The 18,192-nt window shown below is 45.8% G+C and overlaps 1 protein-coding gene across 7 annotated transcripts in view; it reads right to left on the minus strand.

The window, feature by feature from the left end:
- LOC120898248 (furin-like protease 2) overlaps positions 1 to 18,192 on the minus strand; it is a 186,477-nt gene that overhangs the window by 160,398 nt on the left and 7,887 nt on the right. For all 7 annotated transcript variants that reach the window (XM_040303847.1, XM_040303857.1, XM_040303866.1 and 4 more), the window contains exon 2: positions 15,405 to 16,096. The gene's annotated coding sequence lies outside the window, so the exon portion shown is untranslated. The remainder of the gene's footprint in view (positions 1 to 15,404; positions 16,097 to 18,192) is intronic.

Raw genomic sequence — 18,192 nt, forward strand, 5'->3', positions numbered from 1 at the left:
TGAAGTAGTCGAATCCTTCGCTTTGATGCGCGCTTACCGTTTTCCTTTTTGCCTTTCTGGAAAGTGAAACAGACTCGCTCTTCGTATTGGGAGTGTGCTTTTTCGCTTCCATTCTACGTTTTGCTGTTTTTGCTTTCGCTTTTAGTTCACCCTTCTTGGAAGTGCGAATCAGAACACGTCCAATACCATACGGTCAAAGCTTCTGGCCTCGTGGGTGCCGGAAAAATGAAACACAAAATGAGCTCCAACGCAAACGACCAGCTCCGGTTCCGATGCTCTTTAATTGGTTCCACAGGCCATTCATAAAACCATTTGCTCGGGATTCCTTCAGAGGTCGATTCGTTTTCTTCCTCTACGCACCAAACCGGTCAAGTTCGCGAAGGGCCGAGAGTTGAAAGCCCAGCCCATCCGCTGTAAAATGTACTGCCACGGTTCGGGCAATTTAGCAAGCCCAGTGCGCGCTTACGAAAGAAACCTTGCCGAGGTCTGGACCTTTGAGTGGGAAAGTTTTTTGTACTCTTCTCCCCTCTTCCCCCCGCAATGAATGTGCCGGAGACGAAGAGCGTTCTACGAGAGCGTCGACCGTCACCACTTCAGTCAACTCGGGCAGAGCCCGATGGCTGCATAATTAGGCCGACCGGAACGCGTGGCAAGCAGACGAAGCCGAACGAAAGTAATTATTCGTTTCACACTCTGACCTAGGTACACCGGGACAAAACAACAAAAAATAGCCGGTCAAATCGAAAGATAGCGGCCCGATGGTGTGCGGACTCGGGGACGGCGTGCTTTGATGCTCTTAGCATAATAACTCATTTTCTTCTCCAGTTTTCTTCCAAACTTCCTACCGGCGACAAATTAGCCTGTCCCGTAAGTTAGCTCACCGCTTGCAGCCAGCCCTGCCTCTCTTATCGAAGCGCCAAACATGGCTGCCAAAGGGAACGGCGCTCCTTAAGGTACACGACCGCCCGAACCCCAAAAGCGACTCTGCTCACTTGACAGCGCCGGAAGGTCGCTCACGTGTTCGGCTGGCCCGGCTCGGAAGCTGCCCCAAAACCCGGTCCTGTGCCCGCGATAGAAGATGTTAATGCACTCGAGTGGACTTGAAAATGTTGAGTGCTGTTTTGGCTTCCCGCACCACTTCCCGACCGTCAGGACTGTGCCCGCTCAAATGACCCGACCCCAGTGGACCGGTGGTTTCGACTAGAAATACTGCTTGCCGGTGCTGTGGCAGCGTAAAACGGTAAGACCCTTTTAAGCTCCGACCCGGGCATCTGATTGCATCAATTTGCTGAAGCTTTCGCCGGGTTTCGCCTCGGTCGGTTTGTGTTTATTGAATCTGGCGATCTGGCGGAGGGGCTCAAGTTTTCACCGATTGAAAGACGTTAGGGTGCTTCTGCGATGCTTATGCTCTTTTCAACTCAAGTGCTTTTTTGATGAAAAGCCCGTTCCAGTTATTCTACCACTACTGCTGCGTTGCTTTTGATTTTATGAAATGTGTTTTTGTTCATAATCAATTTCATAATAGATGGAGGGTAAGCTTTAGGTCAACTATTAGCGATAACAATTTTGCAATCAGCTTGTTAACTGATTATAAGTTCGCCCACAGCTCCTGGTACAACAATTATCTTCACAAAATAGAAAACAACATGCAATTTGCAACGGATGTATTATTGCGCTGTCCTAAACATATACTTCACCAGAAAGTGATAGGAGCGATTCCGTGTAAGGCACATGAACGCATAACAGTTCATTTCAGCTGAATCCAGAAATAGCGATGAACTTGCAAACAAGCGGCAAAAGAATACATAAAAAAATCACCCCAACGTCATTGTTCGCGTAAACAGCCCGTAACATTGCTTAAAGCTACGCTCATTCCTTGAAACCGGATGGCCCCAACAGCATCCATAAACTAACGAAAGATCATCACACTTGCCCGTTACAAGCACACACGTTCGAGGAAACAAACGTGCAGATAATAGAGAATGCTTCTGGTGAAACATCATTCCATTCCATCAACTGTGCTGCAGGAGAATGACTCCGATCACGTGCCCGAAGCAGCTGCTAGTTGCTCATAAACAATATCCAGCGTTTGCGTATGTTTCTTTTACATTCGCCTGCCAATGAAGACTTTTGCTATTTTGCTCCTTCTCCAGCTATCCCTGCATTGGTACGCCTTGTGGGGGACTAACAGCACAAAGTGCGCGCTATAGTGTTCCCGCGTCAGAAACCCCGGGGTCAGGGCACACGCATCCCGATGCGGTAAAGTAAATGTTGATCTTCCACCCATCGCGAAGCCTGTCCGCCGGTACGATGCGCATGTTGTAGTATGCCATTGTGCCAACCTGGAGGGAGAGGAGTTAGAAGGCTATAGAAAAAAAAGCAACAGAGGAAAAACATATTCTTCCGAGCGCGCTTCTCCATTCTCCTGCGTGCTTATGATGTCTCGTGGCAAATTCATTTCCCCAGGTTACGGTAGCAGAAAGCCCCGTGACTTACGGTGAAGGTGCACACGCGCCGTCTTGCTGTTGGTGGCTGCATATCCGTTGGCAGCCGATGGGCTTTCTGCTGATGCTGCGAACCGAGCGTGCGACGGATTAGTGCGGAGGAAAATCCTTTCCAGAAAAAAAAGAAAAAAACATAACCGGCTTTTGTCGTGGTAGGTTTTTTTTCTACTGCTCCCACACACACACACACCGCACCGATCCGTGTTCTAAGTCTCGCTCATCATTATAATCCATGTCGGGTGGGGCACCGTTGGTTTACATCAATCCACGCACCAGGGTGGGGGAGAAAACAACAACTACAATCCCTCGAGTACTTGCGCGAATGTTGAGCAAACAGAGCGTAACGAATGGCGTGATAACGAAGGGCCTACGAAAGAGCAGCAATTCGAACGTGTGCGCCACAAGGACACGTAGGAGGTTCGGGCAAAGACAATATTATCAAAAAACACTGTCTGTGCAGAGTGAAGCAGACATTTGGATGGGGAAGCGGAAAGTTTTGTTCAAAGCGCAAGATTAATTTCTTTAATACGATTGGCAAGGTGTATAAACGGAAGAAAAGTGATAGTAGTTACCGGTTTTCAATCCATCCTCAATCAAATGGTAAGATTCACAATAATGATTGGAATGTCGCAAATAAAACAGAACAAATTGCATTAATAACAACAGTATGGTTGCAAAACATTTCCGCACAACAAGATACAGAAGCATTAAACTCTAAACAAGCATAATGAACCTTTGCTAAAACAAAAACGCCAGCAACAATTGTTATGGAAACTTTCTCACAATATGGACAGACATAAAATAGAAAACAAGCTTCGTTTGCTTGGTAGGTTGGTGCTGGTGGGTCGCTGCTACTAGCGCCACTACAGACGGCCACATTTATTTCAATCCACTTAGTGCTACTCTACTTCCTTCCATCCCAGACAAACGAAACACAACTGAAAGCGAACGCCAGCAGAAGGAAAAAAAAGTGCAACCGTGGAATGAAAATCAAGGTTCAGGCGGAAATCCACAAGCCCTCCAGCACCACGTGCATTAACAGCCAGCGCACCATCGGCACGAAATTTCACACCATTGCAAACCCTGCTGCGCCCTGCACCACCGTGTAAGATTCGGGTGTGGTTTACAACAATTGCCCTTGGTGTTAAACTAATCAAAGCACATTTAATCGGACCATTTTTCACGGACGCACCTCATGCACGCCATGCCACGCGAATGGGTCGATTGTTCGCGGGTGGGAACACGTTTTGCAAAACGCTCCGAACCGTGACGGAACACTTCATTTAGCGACCGCGGAACACTAACAGGCCACCTCCCTCCACTTTCTACGGTTTGTGCGATCGCGGCCGGCTGCATGAATACAAAGATCTAATAACAAAATTGCAATCATGCTACAGAGTTTGCTGGGCAGGGGAAAAGGGTGGGGTGCCGATGCGGGGAGCAAAATTGCACCATTGCATCACTAACCGCTGGCGCTCACCATACTCACATTAAGCTCGGACTAAAATTTGCACCCATGAAAAGAAATAGAAACGATATTTCTGTGGTGGTGTTTCAACATCAACGCAGTTTTTTCCCACTTTTTCACACAGAGTCATCTCTTCAACAACATGTTTTGTAGTGCGCAGTATCTCTTGTCCCGTGGCTAGCGTCATCCACGGACACACATTTATATTTCCCAGCAACAATGTTTCCTACGATTGGAAGCCTCCCTTTAAAGCTTCGCAAATCGCTGCAAAGCCCCGTCCGATAAACGCAACATCCGGGGACTTCAGCACTACACCGTCGATACTATCCTGAAGTGGAAATATCTCGGAACCGCATCAGCATTAAGATTACATCACAGCGGATACACCACACCTAAGGTACCAACCATGCTGTCGATCAGCAGGCAAGGCTTGTAGCAACAACACCTAGCACCGTCTAAATGCTGAATGGAGAACCCATAAATTTCCCCCCGGGCAATCGGCTTTCGTATCCAAAATAACAACACTTTATCCGCCACTTCAAGCAAGACGCCACAACCGCCCAAATCACCTCTTGGTGCGCTTACTTTTCCAAGAAAATGTGCACTCCATGCAACAAGGACGACCGGCCGGGAGCACCATAGCCACTTGGTCCGACAACGACGACGATGATGATGCCGATGGTGAAGCTCTATTGCCTGCCATCGTGTGTGTGTTTGTGTGTCGAACTCATTTCCACGTGTTCAACGCAGCATGAAACGGTTTGCCTTTCGATCCAGAAGCTAGCCCAAACTAACTAAGGCAATAGCGCTATCGTTGGTTGGACGTTTCAATAACGCAATAGCTGCTACGGGACGCGTACGAGACGTAGGCACATGTCCAGAAAGTAACGCAGAATGAACACATTAGTGGATACGCTCACGTCCTTGACGTTGCTCATGTTAATCACTACCAGGAAACACTTCCGGTCATCTACTAACGTTCACCGAAAACAGCCTGGCAGGATATCCTAATGCAACGAGCGAAGGGAGCTGAAACTAACATTTACCAAAGCGGTCGGGACGAATTTTCAAAACAAGTCCAACACCAAAGTGCCTCTCGTGTGTTTGGCCGTTCATCAGTCAGACAGGTTTCTTCCCGTAGAGTCTTACGTACAATCGTTGGCTTTAGCTATCTTAACACCACTACCCGTTGCTATATCTAAGAATCTCTTGCGCTTTTTTTTGTTTACTCCACGCTATTTGCTATCTTAAAAGCGCAAGGATTAAGTACGCTAGGTTTAACGGCTTCCAAGAAATCGTTTTCAATTAAAATTAGCCCCGAAAGGAAACTGGTACCCTCTTTTATGATAAGACCAAACAACGCTCCAAAGCAAACAACCTTCTCGCAGCGCTCATGAACCCAGTGGCCAGTGGCTGCCAGTGACTCGTTTAGTGCAGTGTTAGGTGATGCCGAGAGTACACCACCGGGATCTATCAGCAACCGCTAACCAGTGGACAATGTCACCCAAAACCGTTATGACCTTGTGACCACTCTAAAGAGCATCCTGGAACACAACCGTCCATCCGGGCTTTATTGATCCTCTTGCCAAGCGCTCCTCCCCGCCACTCGTAAACCACACTCACACACACACACACTGGAGGCTTCTTTATTTCTCACGTTCCCAGTGCTGTCGCAGCGCCGGGGCCCACCAATCGTGGCATCCAGAGAAGCCAGGAAGGCGTCATAAAAATGTCCCACGTGGTTAGAGGGCAATAGTGCTTTTCCAGGATTTATTGGTCATTTCGCTCACATAATATCGCGCTTGTGGGACCGCTCAACGACAGGCACGGGGTGGGAGATGCCGAGGGATGAAAACCGAGAGGCAATAAGCCGGTAATGTACATCGGGAACGACGTTAGTTCTACGCTCTTACACACACACACACTCTAACACACGTAGAGTGTACAGTAGTTGCGGCACCCTCTCCCGACCAAGCTGCTCCCCCACTGCCCTCTTGCGGTGACCGTTGGTTATTACACACTGACGCTGGGGCTCACGCAATGAAGTCCTTCTGTCGACCGACAACCAGCCAGCAACCATCCAGCCTGGGCCAGCGCAAGCGAGCGGAACACAAAAGTTTTTCGTCCAGCGCGAGAGTCAACCGAGCGACAACAACAACAGAGCAACGGCACAAAAAATCCCCCCCTAACGCCGGAAAATTGAATGGGACGGGGGAAAAGACTTTATTAAAGCAGCCGGTGAACGATTCGAGCCACGAATGTACACAACGGCTAGAGACTCGGTGCGGTGGTTTGTCTCTGGGCGCATGCTTTGCGGCTGGCAGCGCCCGATAGTTGGCCACATAAACAGATGATTAAATGAACGGAAATATTGTCCATTTAGGCGATCAATTTAATGACGGCACGGGAATAAAAACGGGAATGCTACGGAAGTCCGGCAGGAGCCAGGCGCGCTAGATCGTGGAAACTTTTTTTTTTTTGTTCAAACAGCGGTAGTATGTAGTTGTAATTGAACTTGTTGTTTCCCTAGCATTGTACAGGACTAGATGGTGGAAGGGATTTCTGTGTATTTCTTACCAGACAAAACATAACCAGCTTTAAATGCAATGACAGAACTTTAATTTCTTCTGTTTTCCCTTAGCTGCAAGTGCTTTGAAGTAATAAAACGCACACAATAAAACTAAATTCATTAAAACCATAGAAAGTTCTGAAAACGATATCTATGCAATGTCACATTCATGGCGTTGAATTCTAGGTACACAGCCTGCATACATCACACAAAAGTGCGCTACACGTACCACAAGATCAGAGAGTCGGATTAGGTTTTCGTCAGCAACAGAGAAACCAACATTTTCAATCCCATTATAGTCTGGACGCGATGACATATGCTCGGAACGCTAGGAACGGCACAACAAGCCTCCCCCGAATAGCAATAATAATTAATCCTAATGATGATGGAATCGTATTGGAATAATGATTATCATCATTCTTGCGAAATGCCTGCGAATCGCGTTGATCGGGATGTGCGTTAACCAATTCATGGGAAATATTGCTCACGCTAGTAGTTCACCGTGTTGTGGCCTCTCCAATGTTGGAAGGTATGCATCAGCATTTCTGATTCCAAGCGAATGCGATAGAATAAATCATCATGTAAAAAACATACAATGCCTCGCTCTGTTGATACTGCCATTGTTATTGTTAAAGCATAAATTGATGGGAAATTCAATGCTCATCATAATGTCATGCCATCTACGGTAAAATGTGTAATTATATTCACTGAATACGAAATGCTACTAGATTCATAACATAAAAATCCACTATTCCAGCAAATATTTTAGTTTCATTCCTTCTTTTCGTTAAATCAAGCGTTCAAGTGTATGTGTATAACGACAAAAAAACCGCTCATCGATGGTACCAGTCACCATTTCAAACGCATATTTTAGCCATCGCTTCAGCACCCACTAAAACAACGTCACATCCGTTAGCAGCTCTGGACCTTTGCCATGCCGTTGTTAGTGCCGGCTGCTGCCTAACAGCTTTCCATTCTGCTGTAATTGGCAATCGCCAACCGGTCGTTTACAAACACACTCTCTTTTTTGCTACACCCGTCGTCCAGCTAGCGCCACAGTTTGGCCACCTAGGAGAGACACCAACCTTTTTTTTTTTTGTTTGTTTGGTTGGTTGCATGTAGTTTTAGGCCGGGCACACCTGCAACAAGCAGCTGCCGCCAATGGCGTACCACTCGCCTACAAACAAATGTGCCTAGCATCCCAATTGACGTAGGGACAATTTCTAGGCACTTTGAAAAAAAAACGTGCTCACCAAGGCGACGAACCCTGTCAGTTTCTGTTTCCCGCGCCAGTGTCAGTGCAAAAATGCAATCGTCCCATCGTGAACAACCAACTCAGAGCTCAGGAAGGGTGCTAATAAAGGGAACACAAAAAGCTTCCCAAAAGCAAACAACTACCAAGGGATCTGCGACAACGGCAGCGACGAACCCAGGCCAATAATAAAAAAGGCACCAACCGCATGCTGAGCCCGCTCCGAACAAGCCCGACCGACCACTTTCGGGTAAAAGAACCACGTGTGTGTGTGTGTGTTTACCGTGTGTACTTGCGCGTGTTGTAGTATGCTAACAATCCCTGATGGTGGGAACACAAACGTCCACGGGTGAAAATTAAAAAAAAAGAAAAAGAAAACCCGCACACTCACCTCCCGAGCCAGTGAAAACGCACAAATAGGCAACATTGGTCAAAAACATCTTCCGCATGTTTTAAGTTAGAGCCGTCGGCGGGGGTACCCCTGTCGTGCATGATGTGTGTGTGTTTGTGTGTGTGTTTTTGCTCCATTTCCATCTCTACTCCACTCACCTTTCACTCAAGTTTTGTGTGTGGGTTTGGTGGGGGATTTTTATTTTTTTCATTATTTGCAATATTTTCCACCATATGCCCTTACACACACACACACATCTAGCGCGGACTACGCGGACGCTAGCGTTTGCACATTTGGAGTGTTTCCACCACCAAACCCCTCCTGCTCTTTAGCCAACCTGTTTGGGGTTATGCTGTTATTTTCCCTCGCCCCTTTTATACAAACACTCGCGCACAGACGCGCTAAACCGGTGCGCAATTGGTGTTGGTTTGTTTTCTGTCCGTTTTTTTTTTTCCTTCTTTTGTGCATTCATCCCTTCTCCCAGGCGCGAGGTTGCGTTCTGCGTGAGGACCACCACACAATTGTGTCGGCAGTGCGGATGCGGTTGCTAATGGAAAATGGAAAATGGGCAATGGAATTAGCCTGTTCGTGTGCAGTCGTGGCCCGGGCTGTGGACCGGTCGGACGTGTACTACATTTAAATTTTACCAACCCGGCCAGGAAGTGGTCTACCCCTACGTGTGTATGTTCGCTTTGACTAGCAAGTAGCGGTGGTTCGTGAAGAGCGCCCCCATGCAGGTCGGTTGTGGTGCATTTTCACGAACAGCTGCGACTCAAACCGACTAGTGTTGCAGAGGAAGCATCCAAACACTGCATCCATTTTACCGAGAGGTGTGCATGCGATGCTCGAAACCAATTCGTTTCATTTGTTTCATAAAGGTGCAAACAAAATCTCTCTTCATAGCACATTGAGCTATCTTTCTCTCTTACGATACTAAATAACGCTCGCAACACACGAAACATCAACCTCAGCGCAGAGCGAAGAAAAAATCAGTTTTGCTTCCTTTCAATCCGATCACGTAGTGCGATACATCCTTACACGATTAAGCACACGAGTTTTTCCACCGTACTAATCCGCACTTTAACTGACAAAATAAAACAAACTAAATCGCAAATAAATCTAACCCACCAAACACACCGCAAAAAAAAAAAAACAGAACACGACCAGAAAACTTTGTACACAGCGGACTGCACAGCGCACACTTATACGCGCCTTAGAAGCATAAGCACCTAAGTAAAGCTATCGGAGAGCACGTAGAAAAGTTTCCAACGAAAACGAAATTACGCTCTTCCCGGGCGCCGATGGTTTACCCGGGACGCGGCCACATTCACATATCCGTCTCTTTGCCGTTTCCTGTTGCTATTTACAGCCCATGTGTACGGGGAGGGATGACGGTGCGCATCGAGAACGGGGAAAAAGTGTACATTTGCCACCAGCAGAAGCAGCTCAGCTTGAACTCGTAAACGACTTTTTGTTCTAATTTTTCCTTTTTTGATTTAGTTTTTCTTTTTTCTTTTTCTCGTTTTACATCCTTCCAATAAGACTTTTACTTTCTTCCTTTTTTGGGAGAGGAAATGAAATCTTTCGCTCCTTTCCGCTGCCTCGCGAAAGCCAACTTTTCATCATTGCCTAAGGGCAAATCGTTCAGGGAGAGGGGGCAGGGTGTATGTGTTTGCTTGTGTGTGTGTGCCGGAAGCTCCTCCAGCTGGTACAGTTACCTCAGATCAAAGGAAAGTGGAAATATATTTTTCCACTTGTGTAACCAGAGCCACGGAAAGCCACGGGAGCAACGACAAGGGTGAAAAAAAGCGAAACCCACACAACACACATACACACAGAGCTTCGCGAAGCTTTAATGCGATTTAATGCTGGAGACGTGAAACCATAAAAAACACAGAAACCAAACAAACCAAACGATCATGCAGTGTGCCGGTAGCTATTTGAAATTTCTACTCAAAATTTCCAGCGCCTCGGGGTTCGCGGGCTCCAAATCTCCGGCATTTGCCAAACTCCACCGACTCCAGGCGCAGTTTCTGATACTTCTCTTCCCCCTCCCCCCCCCTCCCCCTCTCCACCTCCTCACACTCCACACAAAGCCAAAAAAGTTCGAATCAAATCACAACAACACGGGAAACAAAACGCAAAAACCTAACTTTCCACCGCACAGCGCGTCTTAAATCTTACATCATGATTTGGTTTCCTCATACCAGGAGCAAAGTGCCAAAGGAATGCCAAGCGCCAAGAATACCGTGCCAGGACGTGTCGAGCATTCGTGAGGAGCCGGCGCTCGAGCACACCGGACGGCGAGCAGGAGGAAAACAAACGAACAAACAGCACCACCTCCCAACACACCGATCGCTGTAAATTGAGCTGACCACTGGCGTTTGGACAGTCGCGCGTTCTTTTGCTACGGACCGGCCAGGGGAAGGAAGCGAAAACTTCCAGCACACACACACACATACACAACTAAATCGAATGCACTTCAAACGCAAGCAGTAAATCGAGAGGAAAACCAACATCGTTTCGATGTTCCTGTTGTGCCTCTTGTTTTTTTCTAGCTTCACTTTGTTTCTTTATAGCAAATAGGAGCAGAAACTCAAACACGGTGAAAAACCCCCCAACTACAGAAATGCGAAAAACGGTACACACCACAAGCGATTAAAAACACACGTTTTGATGTGGCGTAAATTAAATTCTAGCAGCTCGGTTTCAGTTTGCCCCGTTTTCTGCTGCGACCCCGTTTTGCTAATCAAGGGAGAAAACACTGACCCGCCAAAAACCGCAACACAAGACGGGTGGTAATAAGCAAACAGACGAGGAAACAGTGTGCCGTCTCGCAGCAACAGTGTGCCGGATGGGGATGGGGGTTCAATGGTGTAATAAAGCTATGGCCAAATTTATGGAAGGTTTCGTGAGTTGCGGGGGGGGAGGGGGGAGCTCAGTAAAAACATACACAATGGTTAGTGAAATATGAAACAGTTTCATTGTGCTAAACGGCCGGTCCTAAGGTTATTGGCTCTTGCTTTTCTGTAGCACTGACTCATAAGGTACAAATGATTCTTTTGTTTTCAAAAATACCGTTTTTAGAGCAAAAAAAAATCACATTCTAACGACTTTTTGCTTTAAAGCTGATCATTCCTTTTCTTTTTACAGTATGCTTGAATGTCCGTTCCAGAGTGTTCACACATGTCTAAATAGTGTAACAGTGCCAAAACATTGCTTTAAACTTCTTCTACAAAGTGACCACCCTTTTTAATATACAAAACCATTGGTTTAGCTTTGTGGTTTGTTGTTCGAGAAGCTGTTTGAAGATTATTCTCAACATAATCACTTAAATAAATATAGAACAAGAAAATATGATATAAAACCAAATATTAATAACCATAAAGTCAAACATTAATCGGCATTTATGTTTGTGTCTTTTTGCTTTTTGTAAACATTAATTGAATTTTTCGCATAATTAAATGTATTTTGCGCACTTTGATCACCATTCACACAAAAACTTTCTATCGTAAAAATGTCGAATATTTAATTAAAGCACTATTTGACCGTGTCCAGCAAACGCTTCCCGGGGCACACAGAGAGCACACAATGGAAAATGATAATAAAATTTTGAAAAAAGTTATTTTTCCAAACACCGTAACGAAAAAAAAACAGGCAACAAACAACTTTTCGCACACAATAGTTTTCCCAAAGTTTGTCAACCGAAATTCAATCACCATCGAACAAAGGCACGTGCCTGGAACGCATAGTACAAAAAAACACCCGGAAAACCCCTGACACAGCAGCGTACCCCGGGCATCGCTCGCAAAGTACGGCATCCGGCAGCAGCAGGAAAACCCCGCAATAATAAAAAAAAATCGGAAAATTTATCTCGAAAGAAGCGGAAAAAGCGGAACCCGATCAGGAGAAGAAAAAAAATCTACTCTCCGCATATCACGATCACCGTCGGTTATCTCGTGCCGGCGGACGGTTCGTGTGTCAAAAGCTCGCGCACAAAGCGCCACGCTGTACACGGTGAACCGGTGAAGTGAATCAACCAACCAACCAAAGTTTACTGATTAGTGTAAATTTTACGTTCAAACGAGCTGAAAAATGCACAACTCAACCCGTTAAGTCGTTTTTTTTTCCTTCTTCTTCTCCTGTGCGACCCATCATTCGGGATTCTTGTTTATTTTTCCAACCACACCTCTACCCTACCCGACTGCTCACATTTTCGTGTTTGGGCGAGAGGTCTTTTTTTTTGGATGGAGTTTGATTTTTATGCCTTTTGCTCCAATTTCCCGCTTTCCCGATTCGATTCTTTTAAAGCGCAGTCAAAGTTGAACAAACGAAGTGGCCATTTTTTGCGGTACTAAACCGAGGGATGTCTATAGCACGCACACAGCCTTACCGACCGCTTGTGCTTTTTGGTTGAGTTTTTTTTTATTCGTATGGGAATGCAGTAGAAAGGGTAAAATATTCATAAAACAAATTCGTTATTGTAAATAAAACCCTCCCAACACGAACGCACCCAGTACATAAACTAACATTCCTTTCCCTACTGTGAAATGAAACTGCTGTCCACGATTTGGACTGACAATTTCAAGGGGACGGCGTGGAATGTTGCTATTGCATTGACAATGTTTTATTGGTTTTCGATTATCGGAAAATAACGAAATAATACCGACGAACGAAGCGCAGGAATCATTCAAATCGTTTAATTCTAACTATAAAATTACAATCATGTCAAACATTCAGAACAAGGGTAGTTGTTGTGAACAGCGTTTGTTTACAAACAGAAAGCCTGACAAATCTTTTACGCTCGTGACTGTTGTAGGGTTTTTCTGACGGCTTACCAGGATAGGGCATAGGGCTAAGCTGCCCTCCATTTGTAACCGCGGTTTACGATGGCGGTGGGGAGAGAATATAAATAGAGCCGAAGGATGCGCCTTCGGCCTCTTATAACCACAAAAGTCAAAGGAAGGAATAAAAACTAATTTTGTGATTTTTCCCCAGCAGAAATATCCACATTTTTTTTCCTTTTCTTAAGTGACTTTCGCAACAGTAGTTTTTAAAACTTTTTACTATATATCAGCCTTGTTCAACATAAAATGAGAGAAACTTACAAAAGGGAAACATCAACCTTGCTCTCTATCAACCCTTCATCCAATCTTTCTATCAAAAGTATTCAATCGAAGCTCTCTTTTATGATCCCATTATCGATCTTCACTTTCTTCCCCGTGCATTTTCTTTTGAATTTCACTCATTTAAGTAAGCTTTTCCTTAGTCCATCCTGAATAAAAAAAAGTAAGCTTTTCTAATTAAAAAGTGAAAACTTAAAACCTCAAACCCAGCGTCGCGAGCCCTATAAACGCACATTTCCACATTTTGCCGGACGTGCAAAGTGAAATAGTTCGCCTCTTAAGCGTCGGAACCGAGCGGAAAACGAAAACACACAACTGATACAACAACACACGGTAGGGCACGCAGTCGAGGGCGATGAAAGCGTACGATTAGGGAAGGAAACATAATAAAGGGAAATGCGCACCGATCGGTTTTTTTTTTTTAAACTTTACGACGCAGAAAGCAAGATCCACCGCGCGTGTGTTAAGTAACGTGTTTATGGTCGCCGCTTCGTCTACGAAAACCACCTCATCCAATCAGCACAGACACGACCACCTTCTTCCACCCCGAATTCGTGCAGCAGCAGCTGTTGATCGGCCAACCGACCCACACACGGTGCAAATGCAAAAGCTGCTTTTAAAAATCGAGAGCAGACTCTAGCTGAAATCGAAACCCCCGAATGCAGTCATGCGTAATTTCCTTCGGCCGGGCCGTAATTTCCGTCAATCGCATGGTGGTGGTGGCGAACATCTTCGAAACTCGATCACTCCGATAAGAAAAGTGGGCACCACGGTAGGTGAAAAACGAAACCGACCGGTATGTGCGTTATCGTGCGTTGTGTTTCGATTGCGTGCAACCAAGCGCAAACAAGCTTTTGCTTCACCCAGTCACCCGGACTCGGCGGCTCGCGTATTACCGCACAAACCCCCAGAGCAAGATGATCGTGAATTGGCATCGGTCCGGTTGCATCACACCGGCGTTCATCGTGAAACGGCACATGATGCGTTGTTAAAAAATTACGCTAACAAGAGGTGGAAGGAGCTGTGTGGGGCAAAAACAAATGGACCAAACTCGGACGGGCGGTGGCCCACGCACAACCCCGAAAGCGGCCAAACGACATGTCACACAGGTGAGTGATTAATGTCATGATGATGGATTTGTGTTTGGGCTTGTACCGATGGATTTGAGCAGCTTGTATCTTCGCGCTTACAAGATGCGTTAAATGGTGTCTCAATGCTGGACAGGTTTGAAAGGTGAACAAAGAGGACCGGATACATCGAAGCAAATGGGATTGCGACGATCAGAAATATGTTTGTAGGTTGTTATTCATGAAGTAATATTCACTTGCTAGAGCCTGTGGTGAATAATCTTAACAAGAATTACAAATATCTTTCAGCAATGAAATAAAATGAATGCTTTTCAAAACAATAATTAAGCTCCAACATTTTCTCTGATTTTGTCATTATTTTACCTACAGACTAAATGCAGAATGTTTCCCGGTTAGATTAATGATTATCAAAAGCAAAGCTCCTTAACTTTTTCAACCTCATCAATGCTTTATCCACTAGTGATGGGAAAAATGAAGTTTTCGTTGGAAGCGAATCCGAGTAGTAGATGCGGAATCAGTTTTTGGAATCGATTGCGGAATCGGCTCCGGAGTTGGAATTGGCTCCGAAATCGAAATCAATATCAGCGTCTCCATGAGAATAGGCGTTTGATTCATATGCTGCTACGATTGTATTGCTATCTGCAAAGAATCTAAACGATTCGCATGAAGATCCAATTCCAGAAATAATTTTGATTTCGGTGCCAGTACTGATTCTGATTCCAGAGCCGATTGTGATTCCATATTGTGAGGAGTTGGCTCCGGAATCAGCTCTGGAATCGGAATCGTTTGCAGAGTCGGAATAGGCTCCGGATATTGATGCCTATTATCCCCAATCCATCTCGAGAAACGCTAAACATAATCCCCAAAACCATTCACACGCCAATTCTACAAAGATCTCATTAATCATTTTTGGAAGCGCAAAGTGTCTACCTTTTTCTATTTAATGTGCTTCTCCTCCAGCGTACGCCTCGTCATCACGTTACACTGAACAATGGCTCAAACTTACCTGTTCTTATTGGTGCGTTGGCAAAACGGCAATTCTGCAACTGACACTCCGCGACAGACGGCGTTTGAATATATGAAGCTTTCGGAGGTTTTTTTTAAGACGCTTCACTGCAACGAGCTAGATCAAAGCAGGTACGGTACCTTTAAAATTGACACTTAGGTGAAATTTGAAGCGCACGTATCTTCACGTACACGTACTAAGCTAAACCAACGTACTCGTTGGAAGCTAGAGAGGAGCTTGTGCATTCGCGCCCGGTCACGCACAAATACAAGCTCACAATTCACCTTTTCTTTTACTATTTTAATGCTCGAGTATTTCTTCAATCACTTCAGCTTTCCACTTGCAAGAACTTTACGACGCGTAGGCCTTTTCGGCCAAATTTTCCACTGCACAACTTTAAATTCCCACCCGACGGAGTGACGCGTGCGGGTCGCTTTTGAGCATCTGCCTCTTCGCAATGGCAACAACCAAAAGCAAAAGCCCACCGGCGGGGTAAGAGCTCACACCATTTATAACGCACACTTTAACGGTACACACACGCACGGGGTCGAATGACGGATTCTAGCGATTGCGAATGATTTCTATGCGTCATCTGCTACTTCTCCTTGCACACGTCACCGTCGTCACGCGACCCAAAATTACGCACACCGAACGACCGCAACTGTTGCCTCTCAGTCTCAGTGCTCTTTATTCTGGAAATGGAAAAGAAACAAAGTGGATGTTAAATATAAAACGCCCAGCAGCACAACTTCCAAACGCGGGAACGAAAGAACTGTCACATAATCATGAGTTGCTTTTAAATGGAAAAAGTTTGCGTTTGTCCCAATGTTGGCGAGAACCCCCGGGGGCGGGTTTTTAGCACACCGAGATGGGTGTCTCAGCTGACTTAATCAGCGTTGGAATCAACAGCACAAACCGTGCTGGCCACAGTAAGATACGGACCCCTTTTTTTAGGAACAGGGATCGAGAGCGAGCAGCTAAACAAACCAGCAGCGGTGCTAATCGCTTATTGTTGCCCAAAACGTGTCCCAACAGGAAGTTTTAGTTGCTCCGAAAGAGTACTTTAAGGTGGTCTCAAATTGAAATTACTGTTTTGTTTCAATCGACTTTGGGAGCTTTCCGAAAAGTGTGTGATTTATATTAGATTTTAGAAAGCTCTTATAGGAAGATCATTAAACATTCGGCAATGAGAGATTAGTTTTAACGTCTTTCCAACCACAATCGAAACAGTGTACCGGCCGATGACATAAAGTCTAATAAATTTGAAGGTAAAATTCTTTGTACAAACCTTTGTTTGGGACAGACATACACACTAATACAAGGCCCTCACATCAAGACAAATTGAATTATTAAAGTTGACCACAAAAGCGCAATTTCATGCCGAAGCGATTTTCATGTTGCGAACAAAATCCAATGTACACCCAATGCATCAACGGCATGACATCATCGCCATTGTGTACCCCCCAGGGGGGGGTTTGCTGCAACTCAAGAACACGATGAGCCGGTTGTAGAATACAAACCGATCCTTTGCCGGTATGGTATTGCTATGACTCAAAGAAACAAACTCTTAAAAGCCTAACCCACTCAGCAAACCCACACACATACACGTTTGTTTCTCTGCGTCGTCTCTCTCTCTCTCTCCTCACCAGCGTCACTCACACAAACCTTCACTTCTTCGCCAAACAAAAACGGAAACATTCAACACTGAATTATTTGTTGTCCTTTCCTGGCCTGGCACTTCAAACCTTCCCAACTGCTTGCACACAACGACCCACGCACACAGAAGCAGCCGCCTGATTTCCGTTCGCAAAGCTTCTTGCCCCGTTTGCCTGCAACACCTATCCACCAATAGGCCAATATTTTTCCCGGTGTCGTCCAATTTCGTCCACCTCACACGCGCCTTTGATAAGGGTCGTTTCGTTTCGCCCGGGACACGCAATACGCACCGAGACACCGAGTTGCGGGCGCGACGGGCTTGCGAGATTTGCAATCGGACGTACCAGGAGGGGAGGGCAGGGGGAGGGGGGAATCCTAACCAAACCAAAAAGGTGCCGGATGATGAAATCACTGCAGCAGTGGCAGTGGTTCCAGGATCTTAGCTGCTTGGGACTGCTGGAGCTGCTTGGTGAGCAAAAAGAAAGAGGCTACGAAAACAATCTATCCCAAAAAGGACGATTGAAACGCCTACAACAGAGCGGTTGCAGCATAGCAGACATATATACACACACATACACTGACACGCATACACGTCCCCCTGGAAGGTTCCGTTTTCTGGTCCTGTCTGCCAAGTACGAAACAACAGACAAAATGAAAAAAAAGCACAGACCTAACCCAACCCAAACCCAAACTCCACGCCCGCTGCCATCGGCCGGTGCTGGAATACTTCTCCCGGGAAGCATGAAATAAAACGCACACGAGAATTGCCAGTGTGCTGTGTCCGTGACTAAAGCTGCACAGCTTTAGCTCTATTGCCGGTGGATGAGCCAAATCCTTTTGCCGATGCTTGTGTGCGTGCAAGAGAGACAGAAACAGGAGGATTTTTTGGTTTGTGTGGGCTACTTCTCTAACCGAAAACACCCGTATCCCTAATAATATTTGCAAACCTTATCCCCCGTGCCCCGGCACAACAAAATTTGCGCACAAAATGAAACAAAAACCATATCGCATAGAGAAAAGCACACACACGCACACAATAACAGGTAGCCACAATCAATCGAGGGCGATGGGGCCAACAAGAAGAGAACAAAAAAGCACAAACCCAACAGATCGGGGTCTAGTGAAAATTGGA

The sequence above is a fragment of the Anopheles arabiensis genome, chromosome 2 (assembly GCF_016920715.1).
Source record: "Anopheles arabiensis isolate DONGOLA chromosome 2, AaraD3, whole genome shotgun sequence".
NCBI classification, from domain to species: domain Eukaryota; kingdom Metazoa; phylum Arthropoda; class Insecta; order Diptera; family Culicidae; genus Anopheles; species Anopheles arabiensis.